Source organism: Mustelus asterias, chromosome 3 (genome assembly GCF_964213995.1).
Source record: "Mustelus asterias chromosome 3, sMusAst1.hap1.1, whole genome shotgun sequence".
Classification (NCBI taxonomy): Eukaryota; Metazoa; Chordata; class Chondrichthyes; order Carcharhiniformes; family Triakidae; genus Mustelus; species Mustelus asterias.
In genome coordinates this window covers 29,463,551-29,487,004 of record NC_135803.1, presented here as the reverse complement: position 1 = coordinate 29,487,004, position 23,454 = coordinate 29,463,551, and the positions used below count along the sequence as shown (strand labels likewise).

The 23,454-nt window shown below is 41.7% G+C and overlaps 1 pseudogene; it reads right to left on the bottom strand.

Moving 5' to 3' along the window:
- Positions 1 to 2,425: 2,425 nt before the first annotated feature.
- The window catches only part of LOC144491787 (deoxyribodipyrimidine photo-lyase-like), a 28,062-nt pseudogene continuing 7,033 nt past the window's right edge, over positions 2,426 to 23,454 (bottom strand).

The window sequence follows — 23,454 nt, the reverse complement described above, 5'->3', positions numbered from 1 at the left end:
AATTGACGGGAAAACTGGTGTAAATCATGATTGTTTTCTCAGTGGAAGTTCAGACTCGAATCTCCCACACTCTGTGCAATGCAGAGGTCATAATTGTGAATATCATTAAAAGCTCGGGGGAGCGGGGCCTATTCATGCTGCAGTCTGACAGTTTCGGAACTCTGCGCATGTGCAGTGGCCCTGATCTGTCAGCCTTCACTTTGCTGGCCAGCTCGATCGCTGGCCAGCCCGGGACCCTCACAGTGCTGCGCCCCCCCCCACCCTCCCCCATGCTCCGATATCAGCCCTCAGGGGCATTCCTGGGCCAGCCCCGACCCCCTCCCGTCCCGGAACACCCCAATCTCCAGCCCCTCCCAGCAGTGACGATCCCGCCCATCCCTCCCCACCCCGGCAGACCCTCCCTCCCATGGGAGGCAGATTCCCTTGGCAGACCACCCCGCTCCCAGCTCGCCCTGATCGCTGGCCTCCCTCTAGCCCCAAACGATCCCAATGGCAGAGTGGCAGCAGGACTCCACACCCCCACTGATTTCCCCTAAACCCTGCCCCCTAGGCCCCACCCGTAGGCTGAGAACTGAACTTGGATGAGTGCTACCACCAGTAATTCCAGTGTTCAGTGCAGACAGAAATTCAATGACCCACCAGATTAGCCAGAATAGTAGAAGTGTGTCCAATGTTCACAGTGCAATTTGGTAAGCAAATTTCAAATCTTTGTCCAACATGCCATTCCAGTACTGAATACCATGGGATTCCTATCGAATGTTATTTTGACTATTGGTGATTCAATATGATAAAAAAATGGCATAATTTAATCATGTTAAAAGTAAAAGAGAAGATGTTCTTCTTGGTGGGCACTTTATGTAATAGGGTTCTTAAGCACAACTAGATTCTGTCTAGAAATACACCGCAACTAAAAAATATTTAGCAGCAACAACCTTTGATTTTGTCTTTTAACTGATAATGAGGTGACACCTTACCTTATGGTCTTTAAATTGGCACAACCCAGAATGAAGTCACAAAAGCTTTGAACAGATTTGTCTGTAAATTTGTTATGACTTATATCAAGATCCATCAGTTTCTGGAATGTTACAAATGTAGGTTGGAATTCTTTGCAGCAAGCATCTGTGAGACCAGTTTTTGATAGCCTAAAAGACCCAAGAATATAAAAAAGGAGAAACCACAAAATTAATTTCAGAATTTGGTTGACATAGGTTTTAAGATATTGAGCCTTCAAAAATGACAGAAACATGTTTAAATTACTCTTAGAAAAGGGGAACTAATGGGCAGAGTTAGATTTACGGGCTGAAATTGTAGTGCGTGAAATATGAAGTTCTCATACGAAATTACCTTGTCTACCATTTTAACAAAAGTGTCAACTCATTTACTTTACATGGGTTTAAATTATCTTAAAATTTTAAGCCAGAGACATTTTATATGATCATATAAAATATGCCCATTACTAGCATTGTGCAGTGTGAACTTGGCCCATTAGTGCCCAGAAAGCTGAAAATAAATACGAATTGTCTGTTAACATTGAGTACTTGATAACTACAAGTCTTGTGGCTTCAGAACCAACCAAGGCTGATGAGATGAAAATCTCCTAAGTTCATTGGCTGTAGGGTGTTACGTGAAATTAATTTGGACAGTCATAACTGACTTCCCAATGATTATGGACACACAACACTAAACTACCCTAAATCCAGCACAAATTTCACCCAGAGCATAATTGATGCAAGATACAATAATTGCAATGATGCTAAAGGATGCTATTGGTCATCTTTTATTCTTGAATTGCTGGTCTTTGAGGTGTATCATGAAAATCATTTGGACAATGATCAATATTATAACACATGCCATATTATTTTCCTTTGCACTGCTGTAAGGTTTAACAGTAAAAGGTGCAAACATTGAAGGCACATCTTTGATCTGTGGGTGGAAACCGGAGCACCCGGGAGGAAACCCAGGCAGACACGGGGAGAAAATACAAACTCCACACAGACAGTGACCCGAAGCCGGAATTGAACCTGGGACCCTGGCACTGAGGCAGTAGTGCTAACCACTGTGCCACCCCCAAACAGTCACTGCCCCCCACTTCTGTCATGGAACTTGGCAGCTCCCAGTTGGGGAATTGAACCCTGGTCTCCCACATGACGGTGGGATACTAACCTCTAAACGAACAAGGAAGCTGCTCTTATTAATATTTCTGGAACTTATGAATTTTATGTCCTTCTATTTTCAGAACTGATTAAAGTTATGGCATTAATGCTCATTAAACACAAGAGAATATTGTGTCTGAAGTTACTTCTACAAAATACAAATCAGGAGCACACACATTGAAATAAACAGGCTGCTGACAACTTTATCAGTTCATTGGGAGAATTTCCAGCATAATGCAAGTCATGAGTTTAAAAATGCAAACTGCACGTGTTCAGAAGAGTTGAGAGGGCACTTTGTTAGTTCCGATATGTACCTGTGCAGCATTCCACAAGGGGTCATGTGTTTGCCCATCTTCCAGTTGTTTCAGTGTGTAAAGATGCGACCGTTGGTCTTTGCTGTGCATTTTCAGAGTTTTCTGTGCCCAGTCAGAGGCACCTGGAAGAAGCAAATAACTCGGGTAACCAAGGACTAGCTTTAAAAAAAAATGTTTTAGAAATATAGAAACTAGAAGTAGGAGTAGGCCATTCGGCCCTTTGAGCCTGCTCTGTCATTCATCTTGATAATGGCTGATCATCAAATTCAATATCCTGATTCCCCCACATCCCCCATCCCCCTCCCCCCATATCCATTGATCCCTTTAGCCCCAAGAGTTTTCCCATGTCACCTCTGGTTGTTTTGCCAATCGGCTTGAAAACCTCAAAAGCACAAAATACTCAACTTCTTAAACTGCAAGTGGGATTCCAGCAAATGAGATCATGACAATTTAAATTTTAGTGTCATCAGTATGTCATTGAGAACAGGCTGAAATTGGACAGGCTGCTAGTCTTTGGAAAAGTCAGATTAAGTACCTGTGAAGTAAGTGATGCCAGACGGTCTGATTTGTAGGAGAGGGGGGGAGGGTGGGTCTGGGCCAGAGGAACATACAAATGTCTTTTTGTGGCCTGGAGGAGCATCCTCCTGTTCCTACAAAAAGAGAGTTTTTAAAATGTTCCCTTTGTGGCCTTTTCTTCCCAGCATATTCTGAGTTGGTTTAGCCTGGCAGAAACGTTATGGCAGCTTCCCTGCTCAAGCTCCCAAGTAACATGTTGTTAAGGTTCAACTAATATCATAGGAGACTGATGAACATTTCTGTTATGTGTTGTATATCTTGTCTGGCTTGCCATCCTTCCCAAACCAGTGCGTTATGGGATTACAGGATCCATCTTTTCTTTTAATTCTTCTGTTGAAGTAATAAAGGACAGTTGCAATCTTAATCGCCTCCTGTGGCATCATGTGTACTGATTGATCTTGGAAGATACCAGGGCCAAATGTGTAACAAACTGGCAATGAGGACAATTGATGTTTGCATGATGTCACTTTCAGCTGAACCGCAGGTTGGATTTGTACTGGAATGCAAACAGTTAAATATAGGGACCTGCAGTGTAAGAAATGTGTAGATTTAAAAAAATAAAAAGGTGACTACAGAGTATGGTAAAAAAAATTACAGCAGATTTTCTTTTTAAAACACAGCAATCAGGAACACTGCTGCTTTAAGTTTAAAAAATAAACCCGGGACATTTTAAATCAGAGGGAAGCCATGTTACTGGTGAGCCCACCTAAACCCGGGAAGAGTGGGAACTCGCATCAGAGAAAGCTGGCAGCTACAGTGACAGCTTGGAGTAAACAAAACATTGGTTCCAGCTCTTCAAACGGCAACACATTCAAAACAGCAACTGGCAAAGAGAAAATAAAAGGTTGAAAATAACCACTTACCAGACCTATGGCACATTTTGGTGACAGTGATGAACCGTGGTGCTCCCACACTGAAAGTTCAGTATTTTTGTCTTTGCAAATGCAATTGAAAATGAAAGGTGGTAACTTTCTTAAGTGTGATGGGACCTAAAAACATTTGGCTTATTGAGAAGCTTGGTGCAACCTGAAAAACCTGGCTCAAAATCATATAAGGACTTTAAACAGAGACTGACGGGCTTGGTGGACATGAGTAAATGATACTCTACAAGCAGATTATAGAGCTGCCTATGATAAATAAGAGGCTGAAGCTTGTGTGTAAGAAAATTGAGATAGCTGCTGGAAACACAGGTACGAAACATGCATACGGGAAACCTGCTCAAGTGAAAAAATGGTGGGAGTTTTTAGCATCGTGATACCTTTTGAAGAAAATGTGTAGCAATGGAGCTCTTGTGTACCTAGCGCTTTGATTATTTTGCGCAGGCAAACAGAGTAGCTGAAGATATTATGGTGCCCACTTTCTTGACCGTGATTGGGGAGGGGAAAAGCTTTTAGTTTACTGCAACCTGGTAAACCCGGCACTAAAATGTACAAATAGATTGTGGACATTCTGCAAGCACATTTTTCACCAAAACCCCTGGTGATTTCAGAGCACTTTAGATTCTGTACAAGAAACCCAGAGGAGAGGGAGTCGATCACACTATTCGTGTTGGTGCCGAAAAGACTTACAGAATATTGAGAGTTTGGAGATGAGTTGAATTATGCTATTCAGGACAGATTTGTATGTGGTCTACACAGTGAAGCGACACAAAAACATCTGCTAATTGAGAATAATCACACTTTGCAGATAGCCATTGAAATCACTGTTTCTTTGGAATTGGCTGCAAAGGAAGACCAGCAATAGAGTTTGTGGACTTAAATACATAACATGTCCACTGAATCAACAACCCGTACACTACCAGACACCGTTGAGGAAAGCAAAATCTCACCTTCTGCTCAGACGCAGAGACAATTTCTAGTTCCTACATCAATGCCGGTTAAACCAATCACTGATGACATCAGTGTGCAGTAGAAGCCACCAGAAGTTCACTGTAAACCGCTCCGAGAGCAACAATCTCCAGACTGCCTGACTAATAGTGACTGATTTTTTGGCTATTGTTCATATTGAACTTATTTGGGGATTGTTGTGGGAAATTACCACCGGAGTCAGACTGGAGGGTCAATAATACAGCTTTATTTCGGACATGAATCTTCGGGGAGAAAGCACTGGTACTCCACAGTACTTGGCAGCTACCTTCTCAATAATACAATAGCAGTTGATCATTTTTATACTTTTCAGACAATGGATCGTCCGGACATTAGCCGTTTAACACATCGTTATAGTTGAGTAGACAGATCATGGTGATCGGTAGGTAGTTAACACATCGTTACAATCAGACAGGTACAGATATGGGCATTTAACATCGCATTGTTTCATAGAATGGATACATTTCCTCTATCAATGACGAGTTTCGGTCTATTCAGACAGTGATTGGTTTTGCTGCATTCATGTATTTCTGTCCCCATAGAAATCATAGAAACCCTACAGTGCAGAAGGAGGCCATTCGGCCCATCGAGTCTGCACCGACCACAATCCCACCCAGGCCCTACCCCCACATATTTTACCCGCTAATCCCTCGAACCTACACATCCCAGGACTCTAAGGGGCAATTTTTAACCTGGCCAATCAACCTAACCCGCACATCTTTGGACTGTGGGAGGAAACCGGAGCACCCGGAGGAAACCCACGCAGACACGAGGAGAATGTGCAAACTCCACACAGACAGTGACCCGAGCCAGGAATCGAACCCGGGACTCTGGAGCTGTGAAGCAGCAGTGCTAACCACTGTGCTACCGTGCCGCCCATCTATGGCTGATCTTGTTATCAGACCTTATTGTCCTGGGTCTGCCCTTATCTCCAAAGTGCCTCAAGCTCTTACTGACTTCCTGCATGTTTAACTTTAAATAACTATCTGTGCTGCATATTTTAATTTTAAGTAGCTGTCTGTGCTAAAAGTCAGTGCCCGCTTAATGTCTCTTTCTCAGGTAACCATTTTATGTGCCAGGCAACCATTTTGTGTGTCAGGTACCCATCTCTGTGATTTTCCCCACTACAGGGATGTTCAATTTTAGAGTTTGTGTACTTAAATACATAAAATGTCCACTGAATCAACAGCCCGTACACTACCAGACGCCGTTGAGGAAAGCAAAATCTCACCTTCTGCCCAGACGCAAAGACAATTTCTAGTTCCGACATCAATGCCGGTTAAACCAATCACTGATGACATCAGTGTGCAGTAGAAGCCACCAGAGGTTCACTGTAAACCCCTCCGAGAGCAACAATCTCCAGTCTGCCTGACTAATAGTGACTGATTTATTGGCTATTGTTCATATTGAACTTATTTGGGGATGTTCAATTTAAGTGGGGAGGAAATGTTATGTATTTATATTCATTCCTATTCCAGAGCTCTGCTGCATTAATGCACGCATTGGAAATCATGTAATAGACCAAGCTTGGCAAACAGAGAGAGAGAAGCAGCAACCATGGAAGAGATCACGCACTATTAATAAAGCTCCACTCATTTTTAACCAAAGTCTGTCCCGCTTATCACGCCTCCAATACACAACACTATCTATCTGACTGTTGGTATAGAGACCTGAATGCTGTCAGTGTGGCATTCCTGTGCATAGGCATAAAAACAAAAAAGAAGCTTGGATCACAAAAGCAAATCAGAGAAAAAGACATCTGCAATCTGGCATAATAACGAGAATCTACATGTCATACAGCAGGAATGGGAGGACAAGAGTGACATCAAGTCCAAAGAAGAGCAGCCCTTCCACATCTTGTCAGCGGCAGGTAGTTCACAGGGTTACTGGGTGACACTGCTGCTGGAAGGCCAATGAACTGGATACAGGGGCAGCAGTTTCTCTGGTCACAGATGTTGTGAATAAGGAAAATCTTAAACATCTTCCCTTGACGCTTGCAAAAATCATTCTGAAAACATACAGGGGAATCTGTACCTATGGTGGGCAGAATGGAAGGTAACTTGGAACTAAATGGAGTGAATCTGTGTTCAAGGCGGCCAAAGCAGCATTGACATATTCAGAGGCACTTTGACCTCCTCCTTACCTCTACAACTTGCATGTGATGCATCACTTTATGGAGCTGGGGCCATTGTCTCACACATAATACTCTCTGATGTGGAGAGGCCCATAGTGTTTGCTTCACAGACTTTAAGTAAAGCAGAAAGCCAATATGCTCAAATCAAAGCACTGGGAATCATTTTTGGAATATAGAAATTTCACTAGTACCTGTTTGGATGGAAATTCACGTTCCTAACTGATTATTGACTCCCCACCTCAATATTTTTTCTATAGTGGAAGCAGAATGCAGCATTGGGCATTAATGTTGAGTGCTCACACATACGACATTAAATATCTAAAATCTCTCTTGCATGACAATGTGGATGATCTTTCAAGGCTGCTCCTACTAATCAGCCAGAGGGATACTGCTCAGAAAGACTTTTCTACTTTACACAAGTGGAGAACACACCCATTGCTTCAATCCAAATCGCAAAGGCCATTCGAGTGGACCCAACAGTGTCCAAAGTCAAGGACATTGCGATGTATGGCAACACTTCCCTTGACTTCCAAGTCTCACTTGACCTTCTTCCATGTGTTTCCAGGAGGATAAAGCTTTCAGTGACTTCAGGATATTTGCTTTGGGGCAAGTAAGTCATTACTCCACCAATGTTGAGGAAACCAGTTTTGGACCAACTGCATTCAGGACACTGTGGAATAGTTCGCATTAAAGGAAATGCAAGAAGTTACTTTTGGTAGCCTGGCCTGAACCAAGGCATTAAAGCCCATGCAAGATCTTGTTCTTCATGTCAGAGTGTGAGAAACATGCCTCAGTTGGCACCCCTCTATTCATAGAATTGGCCAGAAAACCCTTGGAAATGCATCCATGTTGACTTCACTGGTCTATTTGAGGGAACGTTGCTCATGGTGATTGTGTATGCTCATTCCAGAAGTTTCAATGATGTCCTCTATTACTGCTGAGAGTACAATTCAAAGGCCAAGAAAAACTTTCGGTCATTATTGGCTGCGTACAATCATAGGAGGTGGTGGTGCAGTGGTATTGTCACTGGACTAGTAGTCCAGAGGCCCATTGTAATGTTCTGGGGACCTGGGTTCAAATCCTACCATGGCAGATGGTGAAATTTAAATTAGGCTAATGATGGCAATGAAACCGTTGCTGTAAAAGCCCATCTGGTTCACTAATGTATTTTGGGGCGGCACGGTGGCACAGTGGTTAGCACTGCTGCTTCACAGCTCCAGGGACCTGGGTTCGATTCCCGGCTTGGGTCACTGTCTGTGTGGAGTTTGCACATTCTCCTGTGTGGGTTTCCTCCAGGTGCTCCGGTTTCATAGATCATAGAGAATCATAGAAACCCTACAGTGCTGAAGGAGGCCATTCGGCCCATCGAGTCTGCACCGACCACAATCCCACCCAGGCCCTACCCCCACATATTTACCCGCTAATCCCTCTAACTACGCATCTCAGGGACAATTTTTAACCTGGCCAATCAACGTAACCCGCACATCTTTGGACTGTGGGAGGAAACCGGAGCACCCGGAGGAAACCCACGCAGACACGAGGAGAATGTGCAAACTCCACACAGACAGTGACCCGAGCCGGGAATCGAACCCGGGACCCTGGAGCTGTGAAGCAGCAGTGCTAACCACTGTGCTACCGTGCCGCCCCTTTCCTCGCACAGTCCAAAGATGTGTGGGTTAGGTTGATTGGCCGTGCTAAAAATTGCCCTGTAGTGTCTTGAGATGTGTAGGTTAGAGGGATTAGCGGGTAAATATGTAGGGATATGGGGGTAGGGCCTGAGTGGGATTGTGGTCGGTGTAGATTTGATGGGCCGAATGGCCTCTTTCTACACTGTAGGGTTTCTATGATCTATGATTCTACTTTTTAGCATTACCCAGGAACACATATCAAATGAGGATGCACTCAGCAGGTTGCCCCTGCCCACAGACAGTGGCATCACTGCCGGTTCCGCAAGAAATAGCGGTGGCGCTGTGTATATTAGAGACTTTGCTGGTCTCAGTGAAACACGTGGACAGAAAGAGACTCTGTATTGTCGAAAGAGAAAAAAATGGCCATGCAAGGGTGGTGATATAAGAAGTCAGAGCTGCTTAAACCCTACCTACGAAGGAGGATGGAGATAACCTGTGAAGACAGGATGGTGTTGTTAGGGGCTAGGGTTATAGTCCCACCCCAAGGAAGACATCTCTTGTTGCAAGAGCTGCACGACCTACATCCAGATAGAAGCAAAATGAAAGCACTAGCCAGAAGTTGTGTGTGATGGCCAGGTCTGACTGGAGAAATAGAAAGGATGGTTAGACAATGCCCCAGCTGTCAAGCTCAGCAGACCCTGCCACCGTCAGCTACTCTGCACCCTTGGGACTGACCAGGCAGACCCTGGACAAGAATACATAGACGTTTATGGACCACATGCTTCTAATATTAGTGGACGCATACTCGAAGTGGCTGGATGTCCAGTTGATGAAGTCCATGATGGCAGCTCCACCATTGACAAATTGAGAAAAAAAATCTTTGCCAGTCATAGGATCCTGGAGTTCTTAGTATCAGATAATGGCACATCCTTCACAGCGGAGGAGTTTCAGAACTTTGTAAAATCAAATGGTATTCGCCATGTTAGGTCAGCATGTTACCACCCAACCTCAAATGGGTTACTGGAATGTGCTATGCAAACTTTCAAGACTTCAATGAAGAAACAAGTCAATAGACCTTTACCTTTACATATTGCCAGCTTTTTGCTGTCTTATAACACAACTCCAACTGTGATAACGAGAATCATGCCAGCAGAGTCACTAATGGAATGCCATTTAAGGATACATTTAGATATACTATTCCCAGATTTGGCAGGGAGAGTGGAGACTATGCAAACCTCTCATAAAGAAAATCACAACTTAAGGAAGAACGACAGAGTTTGCCGGTGTGAGGATTTAGTCATGGTCAGAGAGTTTGCAGCAGGACCAGCATGGGTGACTGGTAAGCTAGTGGAAAGAACAGGGCCCGTCTCCTATATCATAGCGATGCAAGGATGTCACAGCAGGAAACACGTAGACCACCTGAGGAAGAGAGTAGTGCCTGACACAAGGGATCAACAGGAGACTCCAGCAGGAAATTTAGATTTGCTAGAATTTGTTACAGGGATCCTGGATGTAAATGTAGAACCAAAGCATCCAATGGTTCCTGTAACTGAGAATGCAGCAGCTACCTGGAAGAACTAGACCCTGGGGGTTGATCATTTTGCCTTTCGCCTTGACCCGACCTGATATTTCATTTCCAGACAAACTTAGTTCAGAGCTGAGACGTTCTTCTGGAGTTTGGAAATCACTGGATCGATTAAATTTATGACGTGTTGCCTTGGGGTGGGTTTTCTGATGTCCCTTATGAAAATTCTTGCTCATATTAATGATGTTTTCTTTGTTTCCTCCTTCGGTGAATTCAGGAGTTGGGGGTGAGGGGTGAGTGTAGTTACATGGCCCCTTTAATGGGGCGTTCCCTAAGGGCCACGTAGTCGGGCCAGACTCTATGGAGTGTCAAGGTGGGAAGCTGAGTCAATGGAGTGTGAAGGTTCATACCTCAGGCAGGGGGAGGATCCGCAGTTGGAGCCAAGAAGGGATAGTGTACAATCACATAGTTATTCTATCGGACACTGTTGTAAATATAGTTATTGGTTCCTTTGCAATAAAGCCTCCTGTTCTTTAGCCTTTTCAAGTCACCCTTGATTTATTACACCCCCACCCATCCAGAAATCAAACAAGAATTGTGTAGCAATATCCAGTCAATGCAAGGCTGTGCAAGTATCTTAGATAATTATAACTGCCCATCAGTCAATTGCTGCTGGGTATATGGGATTTCACGTCACAAGTTATAGTTTATTAGCACCACACAGCAGTAAACCGCCATAAAAAGAAAAGGCGCATTATATTAGATTCGATATATCTGCAAGATGAGGATTTTTAATTTGTTATTCAATTGAATTGAATTCAATAATTGCAATTATCTTGTAAGGTTCAAACAACAAAAAGCTGACATTGTGATCACTCATAATTTAATACTCCACTTGAGTTGATATGAAACAAGGCCACTCCTCACCTTCAATCTTGTTTATTATAAAAACAAAAATTGTCCGCCAGCTCCCGCCGTACCACAGCTTCTTCGATAAAACTGTCCACACTGTCCTTGAATACATTGCGGTATTTCCTTATCTCCAGGATTGCTCGCTGAACTGAAACCTGACCTGCAAAAGGAGATTGAGATATCCTGAGAATCATTGAAGATATTATTTCAGGACTGCCTTACGGTAATCTGGGGCAGCGGTAAAATTCCATGCTTTTACAGAGTCCAACATGGAAGGAGGCCATTTGGCCCCATAAACTAACATTAGTTTCCAACACAAATTGGAGGTTTCTAACATAATCTAATTTATTTGTCTGTTCCCTTCATCCTTTAATACTCCTTTTCAAAATGTTTATTCAACTCCCATTTAAATGATGTCATAGTTCCTATCACAGTGGTGAATCTAATGTGTGAAACGGAGTTTTTAAATACACCTTTGATCTTCTAGTTATGATTCACAGCCTCTGCCCACATCTTATAGATTTGCCAAACAATGAAAACTATTTTTCATATATCACTCTCGCAAAACTCTGACAATTTTAGAAACCTTTTAATACATATACCTTTAACCTTCCATTGGAAAGCTCCAATTGTTCAAACCTTTCTTCATAACTTTAACTTCTCAATCCTGGTATAATTTATGTGAATCTACCCTTTACTCTTCCCAGGGCTTTAATATCCTCTCTCTTGGGTGACCATTAGGCATGTGCCATATTCCAACCATGGCCCACTTGTACAAATCCACCATCATTTTTAATGCTCTTCTTCATAAAACACAGCATATTATTTGCAAATCTTATATACATGCATCAGTCCCTCCACACCTGCAAGTCTTGCCAGTTAAGTTATTCTCTCTTGTACTACTTCTTTAAAATTCCAATATGTACTACTTCACATTTCTTTGTATTATACATCACGTACCATCTATCTGCTCATTTTGCCAACCTATCTAGCCTGCTGCAATCTTCCCCAATTTGCCAAACCCCCAATTTGGTTTCAGTTTAACTTTAAAAATCATTCCTCTCTGTGTAATTTTTCAAAAATTTTATATAAGTGGGAAACAAAACAGATGCTTAGTGTAGATGATGGGGCATGGTACCTATATCCTACTTTCTAATTCAAACAAAATACCTTTTACCCCTACTCTTTGCCCCAGCCATTTTTCTATCAATATGCCTGTATTCTGTTACCATGTTTTCACATGTTACCAGTTTTGACGATTGTCTCAAGACAGTATTTGGATTATTATAATGTTGATTATAAGTTAAATCCATGGAATTAAAATAACAATTACAGAGAATGGGGAATGTACATTATAGCTACACGGATATGTGGATGAAGAGAGGGTTAGAGGTCAGTCATTAGTTTCCCTTCCCCAAACTGAAATGCTTCTTTTGAGATGAGAAAAATAGATCCAAGGTTTCCCAAAGTTAAATCTTCCTGGGCACTCACCAAAGTGAAACCATGGTGACATATTACTCAAGGCAGTTTTGTTTGGGTTGTTTCTGTCTGTGCTAAAGTGCTGGAGCTGTTCCTTAATGAATGACTGCAATCTAGTTAGACCTGCTGCAGTCCCTGGTTTGGCCCAGTCAACTTCCTTAACTGTGCGGTCCACTTGAAGGCTTGCATAGGCCGCAGCCCAATCAATCAACTGGCAAGGTAATCGCAAAACAAACAAAAGTTATAATTGACAGATTATTTATAATAATCAAATCTTTAGTGAACATAGAGAGCAAATAAGCAACTATCAGATATTTTAATCACATGGTGGTGGTGAATGTTGGCTCAGGGAGTCAAAGTTGTTGTGTCAACATGCACGTTTACATGCATGTTGCAGTCTGGAGTTATACATCGGCTCCAACTTTCTATCACATGGCTAATTAGGAATCTTTCCCACTTTATCACCTGGTGTCATAGTGAAAGGCACAACTCTCTTGCTTGGGCGTGGGTTACTTTAACTAAGCAACTTCAAACAAATGGAATCTCAATACGAGGAGAACTCGTTAGAATTGAACTGTAGGCAGAGAGGGTTTGTCACGCAATCATCCCAATGAATTAATTTCCAGCGATAAAATTGACCTGCAAACTGGAACGAAATATAATAGAAATTTGTGAATCACCTTTCAAAGTAAAATAGCAGCCTTTTTTAGTGCTCAGCTGATGTATTTTTTTGTTGATCTAGGAAATGGAATTTGAAATACGAACAAATCAGCGTGATCTTATTGAATAGCAGAGCAGGCCCAAGGGGTCAAATGGCCTACTTTTGTTCCAATTTTGCATTTTAAAAAAAATGATTATGCAGATTCCTGGTGTTATATTACTGACCTCTCAGACAGTAATAATTACAAACCAGTACAGACTCAAAACTACTTCTGTTTCCAGTTACCATCACTGGATTCTTAATTGTGAAGTTAAGACATGAACTGTTTCTGTATTTTCCACTGTTTTAATTAAGTCGATGAGCTTCTAGATTAAGTATACCAAGATACCAACCTGTGCTTTCGGGGAGAAGTATAAGGATGCTGGACAATTGGAGGAAAGTCTGTCAGGAATTGGGGGAGTTTGTCATGAATTTTCTTCCGGATGGCTTACTGAACATAAAAATATCAGAGACGCTGCCCTTCAGCTTCTAGAGGTCAAAATTAACAAAAATAATGGAAATTATTTTTATGACCATTCAGATTTTAAACAAAAGGGCTACAGGGGTCAGATTATGAGAGCTGCTTTGAATAAATCAGCCCACAAAAAGCACTTTCAAGAAGATTGAGTGAAGTAAGTGGAATTTGCTTTCACCTGAAATAATTCATGTCTGGTCTTGTCTCACTAAATCTTTCCCAGTCTGCCTTCAAAAACATTTCAGAACCCCATGATGGCAGTGTGAAAGGCATGACTTTCAGCTCACATCATAAGGAGCTGCTATTGTTACACTCCTGAATTACACGATTGTGAAATAACGTATTGGGCCACAGAGCAGGTCGCTGAAAGTAAAAAGTATTCAGATCATATATAGGGTGAAATCCTGTTGTATGCAAGGCCTCCATACAACCCATCTATCCAACTCTTCAAGCACCACCCAACCCACATGTGACAGAGACCCTGACCACACATTGGACTTATCAACCATCTCAGAATGCATCAAACCAGAGCGGATCCAAGTCATTCTCAAATCCGAGAGACAGCCCAAGGAGAAGAGCATCAAAGGGACCATTAAACAAATGATTAAAAGCTCCTCTAGTCTGGGCTGTTTAAAGTAATGCAGGATCCTTAAGCAAAGTGATAAATTTTGCTGCAATATGTTTCAAGTTTGTCAGAGCTTCTGAAATCAGCTAAGAAGAGGGAAGGTACTCTTACAGTTCAGGTTTAACTACTTTACATAGGAGGGTGGTGAATGTGTGGGACAATTTCTCAGGAAGGCAGTGAATCAATGTAGAAAAATACAACTGGAGAAAGACTGGAAAACAGGTATACAAATTATTTTCTGATCCTGTAGATTTTTGTTAAAACTGAACTGCCAGTGCACTTTCCCTCTTCTAATCTGTTCTCGAGAGTGTGATAAAGTTTAACATTTTGCGCTGAAATTTACTGGTCTGCTTAAGTATCCTGGCAATAAATGGAGATTTAGGCTGTCGGATGGAGATGGGAAGTTCTATATTGTAGTGTAATACAACAAAGAAAAGAAAAACTCGCATTTATATAACACATTTAAGGTCTGAGAACTTCCAAAAGTACTTTGCAACTTTTGAAGTGTGGTCAGTGTTGCATTGTAGAGAACACGACAATCAATTTGTGCATCGCGAGGTCTCACCAACAGCAATGAGATATTTACCAGGTAAGTTTTTTAAATTGTTAGTTGAAGGAGAGATCTTATACTGAAATGGTATTCTTCACAATTAAAGCTCCTGTGATGACAGATGTCAAGATTTTATGCTGTACAATAATTAGATCCATGTTTTTTCAGAACACAGATGTTCCTTTGAGAAATTCTGCATGGAAGATCACAAACTGCAATGTTCCCATTGTCAGTGTGAGCCTCATAGTGTTGACATGACGCAGGTGCATTGTCTATGCAAATTTCAGTTATTTACTGTAACCATTCAAAAGATCAATTTAATGGAAGGAAAAGAAATATGCAAATGCCTGGACAAATTGTAAATCTTCTGGTAGGTTCTGTCTCACATTTTCAACCCACTGAAGTGGAGGACGCAATGGGGAGAAATCTGTAATCACACCTCCAATGTTGTTTTCTTTAACAAATTCTGGCAACACGTCTTTAGCAAGTCCAACGAGTAGATGGAAAGAAATATTCAGTTGTTTGCACTCCTACAAAGTAAAGTCAGCAATACTGTCAGTGAGGGCGAGAAAAGTCAGTGTTTCATATTCTGACTTGCCAAATTCACCAGCGCTATTTCTTTTTCTCCCACTCCTGTTCAAAGGTTTTTCTCCATTCTTCTCTCTTTAAACTATAAAAGGCTCGAAGAAGGAATTTATTCCAATCGTTACATTTTTCTTCAGGTTTTAGACAAAATCACCAGAAGAAAAAATATAGCCTTCATTGATGTCAATATTGAATTGGTTCTAATCCCATTCAGGGAAGAAAATGTAACATCCTTACCTGGTCCAGTCACATGTGACTACAGTCCCACAATACACACTTGATTCATTTTGCCCTCTGTCAAAACAAATCATCTAGTTGTAAAAACAAATTGCTACAATAAAGGATCCAATGCCTCTGGGGAAACTAAGAACGGACGATAAATACAGCCTTGGTAGTTCTCTGCTCCCTGATCACCTCGTGATAATGTGGCATTATCATCAACGGGCGACAGCAACAGCCTGCATTACTCTCAAATGCAGAAATAATCCCAAGGTAGTTTGAGCAGAAAACATGAGTGGAAATCTTTGTCGGGGGAAAATGTGCTCAGTGAAAACTTGATCAAAGAGATGTGGTTTGAGAGGAAAGATTTGGGAAGGGGGTTCCCAATAGTAACGCTAAGGTTCCTGAAGGCTGCAGCTTTGAGAGGGTGAGGTGGAAGAGTGGGAGGCCCGAGTTAGAGGAGTGATTGTAAGAGGGGATAAGGGGTTCAGAAGGTTGCAGAGTTTTGGTGGGCCAGGGTGTGTGGGGATTTGTAAAGTGTGGAAAATATTTTACATTTAATTGGATATGTTTTTTCTTTGGTTTGTGATTGTTCCATCCTGCTGGTGAAGCCATTCAGACCTATCAATGCAGCAGTTTACCTGCAACTGAGCCCATCTATGAACATAGAACAATACTACGAAAAGCAGATAAATGCATATTAAGGATAATGGACAATTCATATCAGAAATCACATCACAAAATCATTCAATAAACTATTAGAAAAAATCCTTACATTTCATTCGAAGGAGGGTACATTAAACCTCTTTATTTATGCCAATATATGTTGTTATCTATCCATGATTCATAAAAAAGAAAAAGAACCTGAATTTATTTAATGCCTTTTGTAACCTTTTATTTTCTAAAGCAACTTAAAACCAACGGTTTAATTTTGAAGTGTAGCCTTTTTTTGTATCAGGAAATGTGGCAGTTTTGCCACATTTGCCAACAGCAATGAGCTGAAAGAGCAGTTAAATTGTTTGGTATTGGTTGAAAGATGGATTTTGGTCAGGACACTGGGCAAACTCCTTTTTTAAAATATAGTTTAATATAATCTTTCACCTCAAGCAGTAACGTAATCCTTTAGTAATGCACTGAAAAGTCAGCTTGGACTTTGCTTTGGTCTCTAGTGGGACTCGAAAGGTCAGTCTTCTGATTCAGAGCTACCACTTCATAAAAGCTGGAACTTTATATTTGAAGTGTATAATAAAGGTACTGTCTGTTGCATGTGTGCAATCATACAAGTGAAAAGCACTGTTCCACCATCTTGTCTCTTCAAGCCAAATTTGTGTATTATTTCACCATCACTTAAAATCAAGACAGGTGTCGGTTGCATAATCTCCTTGACATCATTATCCTTCTCCTAGAGTCCATCCATCACACATATCCAGAGATTTGAAAAATACCGGTACAAGATTTTAATCAAACACAGAATACATGAGAATATTTACCTCAGCAACCTCCTGAAGTCCCCTCAGCATGAAACCAAAATGGCGGATGGTAGCATCTAGGAACTTGGGCACCAGGCAAAAGCAGACATGGAGTGGGAGTTTCTGCTTAAGAGCCAGCCACTGTGCATATAAGAAAGCCCAGTTATCTGTGGGAATAAATTATTCCCTTGATCAGCAAGATGATATTTTTTGTAATGACACTACTCTGGAATCAAATTAATGTTAAAAGAAAGATTGTTTACATGTTAGATTTTTGGGTAAATCAGTGAAATTGGAACTGGACAACAATCTCACCAAAACCTTTTGATACTGTTTTAATTTTAAAATTAACCATATTATTATGTACAGCTAGAAATAGGTTTGGCCTCTCATAGATTTTATCTATTTGTCCAAACATAATAGAAGCCAAATTTAAACTTAAACTTCATTGTTACACATGAATGTACGCCAACAAGTGTTTACATGAAATATTATGGCAAATAACCATTGGAGCTTTCGATCAAATACAGATAAATAATGTAAGGTGTCAGGAAATGAAGTGCCCTTTATCATCAATAAAAATAAATGCACAGCCAACAGAGAGCAATGCACAAGGAGAAAGAGAAGGAAGAGGATAAATAACTTGGATGAGAATCCTGTCTGATTGAAGGATAGAAGATAGATGATGTCAGCACACTGAATAAGTTATGCACCCCTGAATAATTGGTGGCAATATATGCACACCATTATAGGATGTACGTTGAATGTAAAGTATATATAAATCAATTGAAAATAAGATATTAAGGATTAAAATATGTTTAGTTATGAGATTCATTCTAGAAATTATGTTATTCCAAATTGTGTGACATTTTATGATGGTGAAACTGCAACGTGTCACATTTAAAATGTCTGTATGAAGATGACAACCTCCAACTCCCAAAGTAACCTACCCTGTACTCATTGGTCTCGGGACATCCAGTAAATAATTCCCTGACAGTTCTCCCTGATGCTCTCTGTTTTAGAAAGAAGATGAACTCGGTTTTTGTTATAACTAAATTCTTCCACTGATGGTGCCGTGGACAAACGGGACTTTTTAATACTTTCCAACAGATTTCCCTCACTTGAGGGAGCGACCTTAGTTTGCTGTTCAACTTTCCTCTTTTTACTGTTGCTAAGTTTGGACAACTCTCCCTCATCCAATCCTGGAGTGATCTCTTTCACTTTTCTTCTTCTTTCCTTAGCATGGAGATTCAATGCTTCTTTCTGAACGGAGTCATTATGACTCGGTTCCTTTCTCAATCCCTTTCTAGATGGTTTCATGCTGTTGGAGGAGCTGGAAAATGCTGTTGCCTTTTTATTTGATTTCTCTTCAATTTTCTTGTTGTAGTCAGAACCTACAGCATCACATCCAGACTTCCTGTTGGCCTGTTTCCTGTTCTTCGACATGTAGCTTCTGTGTTTAGCACTCTGCAGACAAGTTGAAGGCCTGAAGAAACAGATTACAGAATGTCCATGGCAAAATGATTGGCAAACGCTGATGAATAATCTGTAAACAGAATAAAGTTAATGGGTGTCCATGGTTTTTACCATTTTATATTTACTAATACTGCAGGGCTCCCACATCTGATCATAGAACCCTACAGCGCAGAAGGAGGCCATTCAGCCCATCGGGTCTGCACCAACCACAATGCCACCCAGGCCCTATCCCCACAACCCCATGCATTTACCCTAGCTAGTCCCCCTGACACGAAGGGTCAATTTAACATGGATAATCCACCTCATCTGCACATCTTTGGACTGTAGGAGGACACCGGAGCACCCGGAGGAAACACACGCAGACACGGAGAGGATGTGCAAACTCCATCCCTGTGACCCAAGCCAGGAATTGAACACGGGTCCCTGGCGCTGTGAGGCAGCAGTGCTAACCACTGTGTCACTGTGAGTTATTTATCAAAATATTCCTATAAAGCTTTGAACATCTTATACATTTTGCTACATATTTTAAATTAAGCTAAATCAAAAAATTGTATCAACTATGTTAAATACCAAAAATGCTGTGGGAGTGTTTATTATGAGCTTTATTTGCAATTAATTTATATTAGAATAATCAAATGCAAACAACTGAAAATGAAGTAAAAATAAAGTTGTTAAACTTGCAGATTTTCTACTACAGGGATAGTTGTAATATACCGATAAACTGGCTGCCTCTCCTGAGCCAAAGAAAAGCTGGTCGCATTGAAAAAAAATTGAAACATTTTCTCTAATTCTAGTTCAGTACCAGTCTTTAAATCTAGCACTTTAAAAGCTGTCAGAAGTTTCCTTGTACTAAGCCTAGTTTTTGCAAGTTTCACTGGTTACAGGTTTAAATCAAATACTAACACTATTTTTGCTGGATTCAGTTTGCAACTGACAGCTTCCTTTTAGGGCGAGATATTCAAAACTTGAGAAGTCCCCGGGATACGTCCTTGCGATAGAAAAGACCGACTCAGGCTGAATAGGAGGTGGGATTCAGTTTGAAAATCTCAGCGAGAAATACTGGTCAATGTAAGAATCTGCAACCACCGCTTGTAAATCTCCACACTGTGGGCAGGACTCCTAAACTGCATGGTATACAGGTCACTCATGAATATAAGGAAAGAAATTCATTCAGTATCAGATTTAGGTCAATTCTCCAGAGACAGGCAGCACTGCTCCCTTCATAGTTCACATAGGTTTCATCATTCATATGGGGAGATGGTGGCACAATGATAATGTCACTGATCCAGCAATCACAATAATGGCGACCATGAAACTATCATCAATTGTCATGAAGGTCCATCTGGTTCACTAATGTCTTTTAAGGAAGGAAATCTTGCCATCCTTACTGAGTCTGACTGACATTTGTTCTCCAGATCCAAAGCAATGTAGTTGATTCTTAACTGAGCCCTGAAATGTTCAGCTTGAGGGCAATAAGGAATGGGTAACAAATGCTGGCTTTGCCAGCGATGCCAACGTTCCATGAAAGAGTAAAGAAAAAAGATATCAATGGAGATCTGTGCAGGCCGCAGTATGGTCTGCCCTAGGGAATCGAAGTAACCTCTGTAGCACCGTTACAGAAGTGGATTGCTCTCCTGTAGAAACTGGAGTTGACCATTCAGCCCCTTCAGCCTGTTCTACCGTTCAATTAGATCACAGCTGATTTATTTCCTAAATCTATTTACTGCCTTTGATTTTGTAACCCTTAATATCAGTGCCCAATAAAAATCTATTCATCTCCGTCTGAATTTTTCAATTGACCAGCTTTTGGGGGTAGAATTTTTGAGATTTCCGTTCCCCTTTCTGACATCATCCCTGATCAACCTCGCTATAATTTGAGCCAATTCCCACCAGAGAAATATATCTCCTCTATCAATTCCTCTAATTGCCTTAAATACCTCAGACAGAACTCCCTGGTCTACTCTACTCAAAGAATTACACGCCTAGTCTAGGTAAACACCTATTTCAACTATCTATTACGACTTTTGTCCTAAAAGAAACTCCATAACCTGCTGCATTCTTGCTGATCATGAAAGACATTGCGAAAATCAAGCTTTTCGTTTTATCCAAAGCAAACTATTCAAGTTTTTAAAGTTTAATTTATTAGTCACAAGTAAGCTTACATTAAAACTGCAATGAAGTTATTGTGAAAGTACGCTAGTCGCAAAACTCTGGCGCCTGTTCGGGTACACCGAGGGAGAATTTATCTTGGCCAATGCACCTATCCAGCACGTCTTTCAGACTGGGGGGGAAACCAGAGCACCCGGAGGAAACCCACACAGACACGGGGAGAACGTGCTGATTCCGCACAGTGACTCAAGCCGGGAATTGAACCTGGATCCCTGGTGCAATGAGGCAGCAGACCTTCTCACAATTGCTGTTAGATTATTGCTTTACTGAGCTGCTACTGGTAATCTCTGATCTCCGATTATCAGGTTTGGTCAATATAATCATTATCTGAAGCAGAATAAACATGCTCCTTACCTTTGGCTGGCCTTCCCTGTTTCTTACCTGCCCAGGTTCATGCACACTCACTGCCCTGTTATGGCATTTGCTACCAAATAAACCTGTTGGACTTTAACCTGGTGTTGTTAGACTCCTTACTTAAGGGATAACAGCAGCATTCCAAAATAATGATGACTGAGAAAGGCCATTCAGTCCATCTTTGTTCCTCAGACACGCCCAGGGTTCTCCAGCTTCTAGCCCCTCACTCTGGGGGCTGCACACTCCGGCTGCTTTTCCCACACAAAAGGTTCAGTTCATGGACAGAGCTCCGGTTTTTCACGTCCCAGTCCCCGCCAGCGAGAGCGGAGAATCTGGCGCTCAGCCAAATCCCCGTCCCCTGCAGCGGGAGCGGAGAACCTCGGGTGAGGCCGGAGATACCGCCCCACAGTGCTTTCCCTGTCCTTGCTGAGAAACAGCTGGTTAGTGCAGCAGCACCTGAAGAAACTTCAGCTTACCCTTTAACAAAGCCTGTGCCTTCAGTGCAAACTGCACTTTATTCTTATCCAGTGCAGCTTGGAAAACAGCTTTATATCCACTGTCATGTTTTAAGTTTAAAGGATGTTTTCCCAAAGCTATCCATGAGCTATCTATTTGTATGTGTGTGTGTATTTTCTTACCTCTGTGGTGAGAAATTCTATTTGAAAAAAACGAAAGCAAAGCCTTTTAACTTTACCTTACCCACTCACCTGATAAAGCAGCAGCACAACACATGTCAGGGGGACTTATTTTACACAGAGGGTGGTGGGGGCCTGGAATGCACTGCCAAGCAAAATGATTGAGGCAGACACGCTGGGAACGTTTAAGACTTATCTCGATAACCACATGAACAGACTGGGAATAGAGGGATACAAACAAATGGTCTAGTTGGGCACATGAGTGGCACAGGCTTGGAGGGCCGAAGGGCCTGTTCCTGTGCTGCTTTGTTCTTTGTTCACTCCAAAAGCTCGTGATTCCAAATAGACCTGTTGGAATTTAACCTGGTGTAGTGAGACTTCGTACTCTGCCCACTCCAGTCCAACGCTACATCTCCACATCACAACTTTAAAAAGGAGAGGTTAGTTTATTTCACTCTTATCGCTCTCGGAGCTACCTAAGTATAAGTTCCTAACATATACGCACACAAAGATTAGTTAACAATGAAGATAAAACAGTATAAACTTAAATCCAGTTTAATCCATATTCGCTGTAGACCTGATATGTTTAGAAATTGACCCGAAGGTCCAGAGGTTGTATGGTTGACTCTGCAGTTGTGATGGTTTCCACTGTTGAATTGCCGGTGGTTGCTTCAATGGGTGAGCTTGGTAGGTGGAATCAGGGTTTACAAGGAGGGAAGATTCTTTTCGTCGCCAGCAGTGGTGATTTTAGTGATCCAGTACAGCAAACCATTCGCTGTTTGGGATCTTCCTCTCTCTCTCTGGATTGAATCTTAAGATGGATCTCCAAGGTGGATCTTATCAGTTTTTTTTGAATAAGTCTGAAGCAAAGATGGCCGCTGTCATGCTGAGTCAGATAGGATTACATAGCATATACAAAACATAAACTGGCCATTTGGCCTTCCAGTCCAAATTGGTGTTTATGCTCCACCCAAGCCTCCCATCTTTCCTATTCTAAATCTACCATTATAATCATCTGGTCAGACTGGGTGCATGGTTAGAAACATACAAAGATAGAAAATAGAAGCAGGAATAGGCCATTCGAACTTCACCATTCATTTTGATCATGGCTGATCATCAAATTCAATATCCTGATCCCGCCTTCCCCCCATATCCCTTGACCTCTTTATTCCCAAGAGCTATATCTAATTTATTTTTCTTAAAATCATAGAATTCTTACAGTGCAGAAGGAGGCCATTCAGCCCATCGAGTCTGCACCGACCACAATCCCACCCAGGCTCTATTCTCGTAACTCCATACATTTACCTTGCTAATCCCCCTGACACTAGGGTCAATTTAGCATAGCCAATCAACCTAACCCGCACATCTTTGGACTGTGGGAGGAAACCGAAGCACCCGGAGGAAATTCACGCAGACACAGGGAGAGCCTGCAAACTCCACATAGACAGTGACTCGAGGCGCTTTGAGGCAGCAGTGCAAACCACTGTGCCACCGTGCCGCCCTATTCACACAACATTTTCACCTCAACCACTTTCTGTGGTAGTGAATTCCACACATTCACCACTCTCTGGGTGAAGAAATTTCTCCTCACCTCAGTCCTAAAAGGTTTAC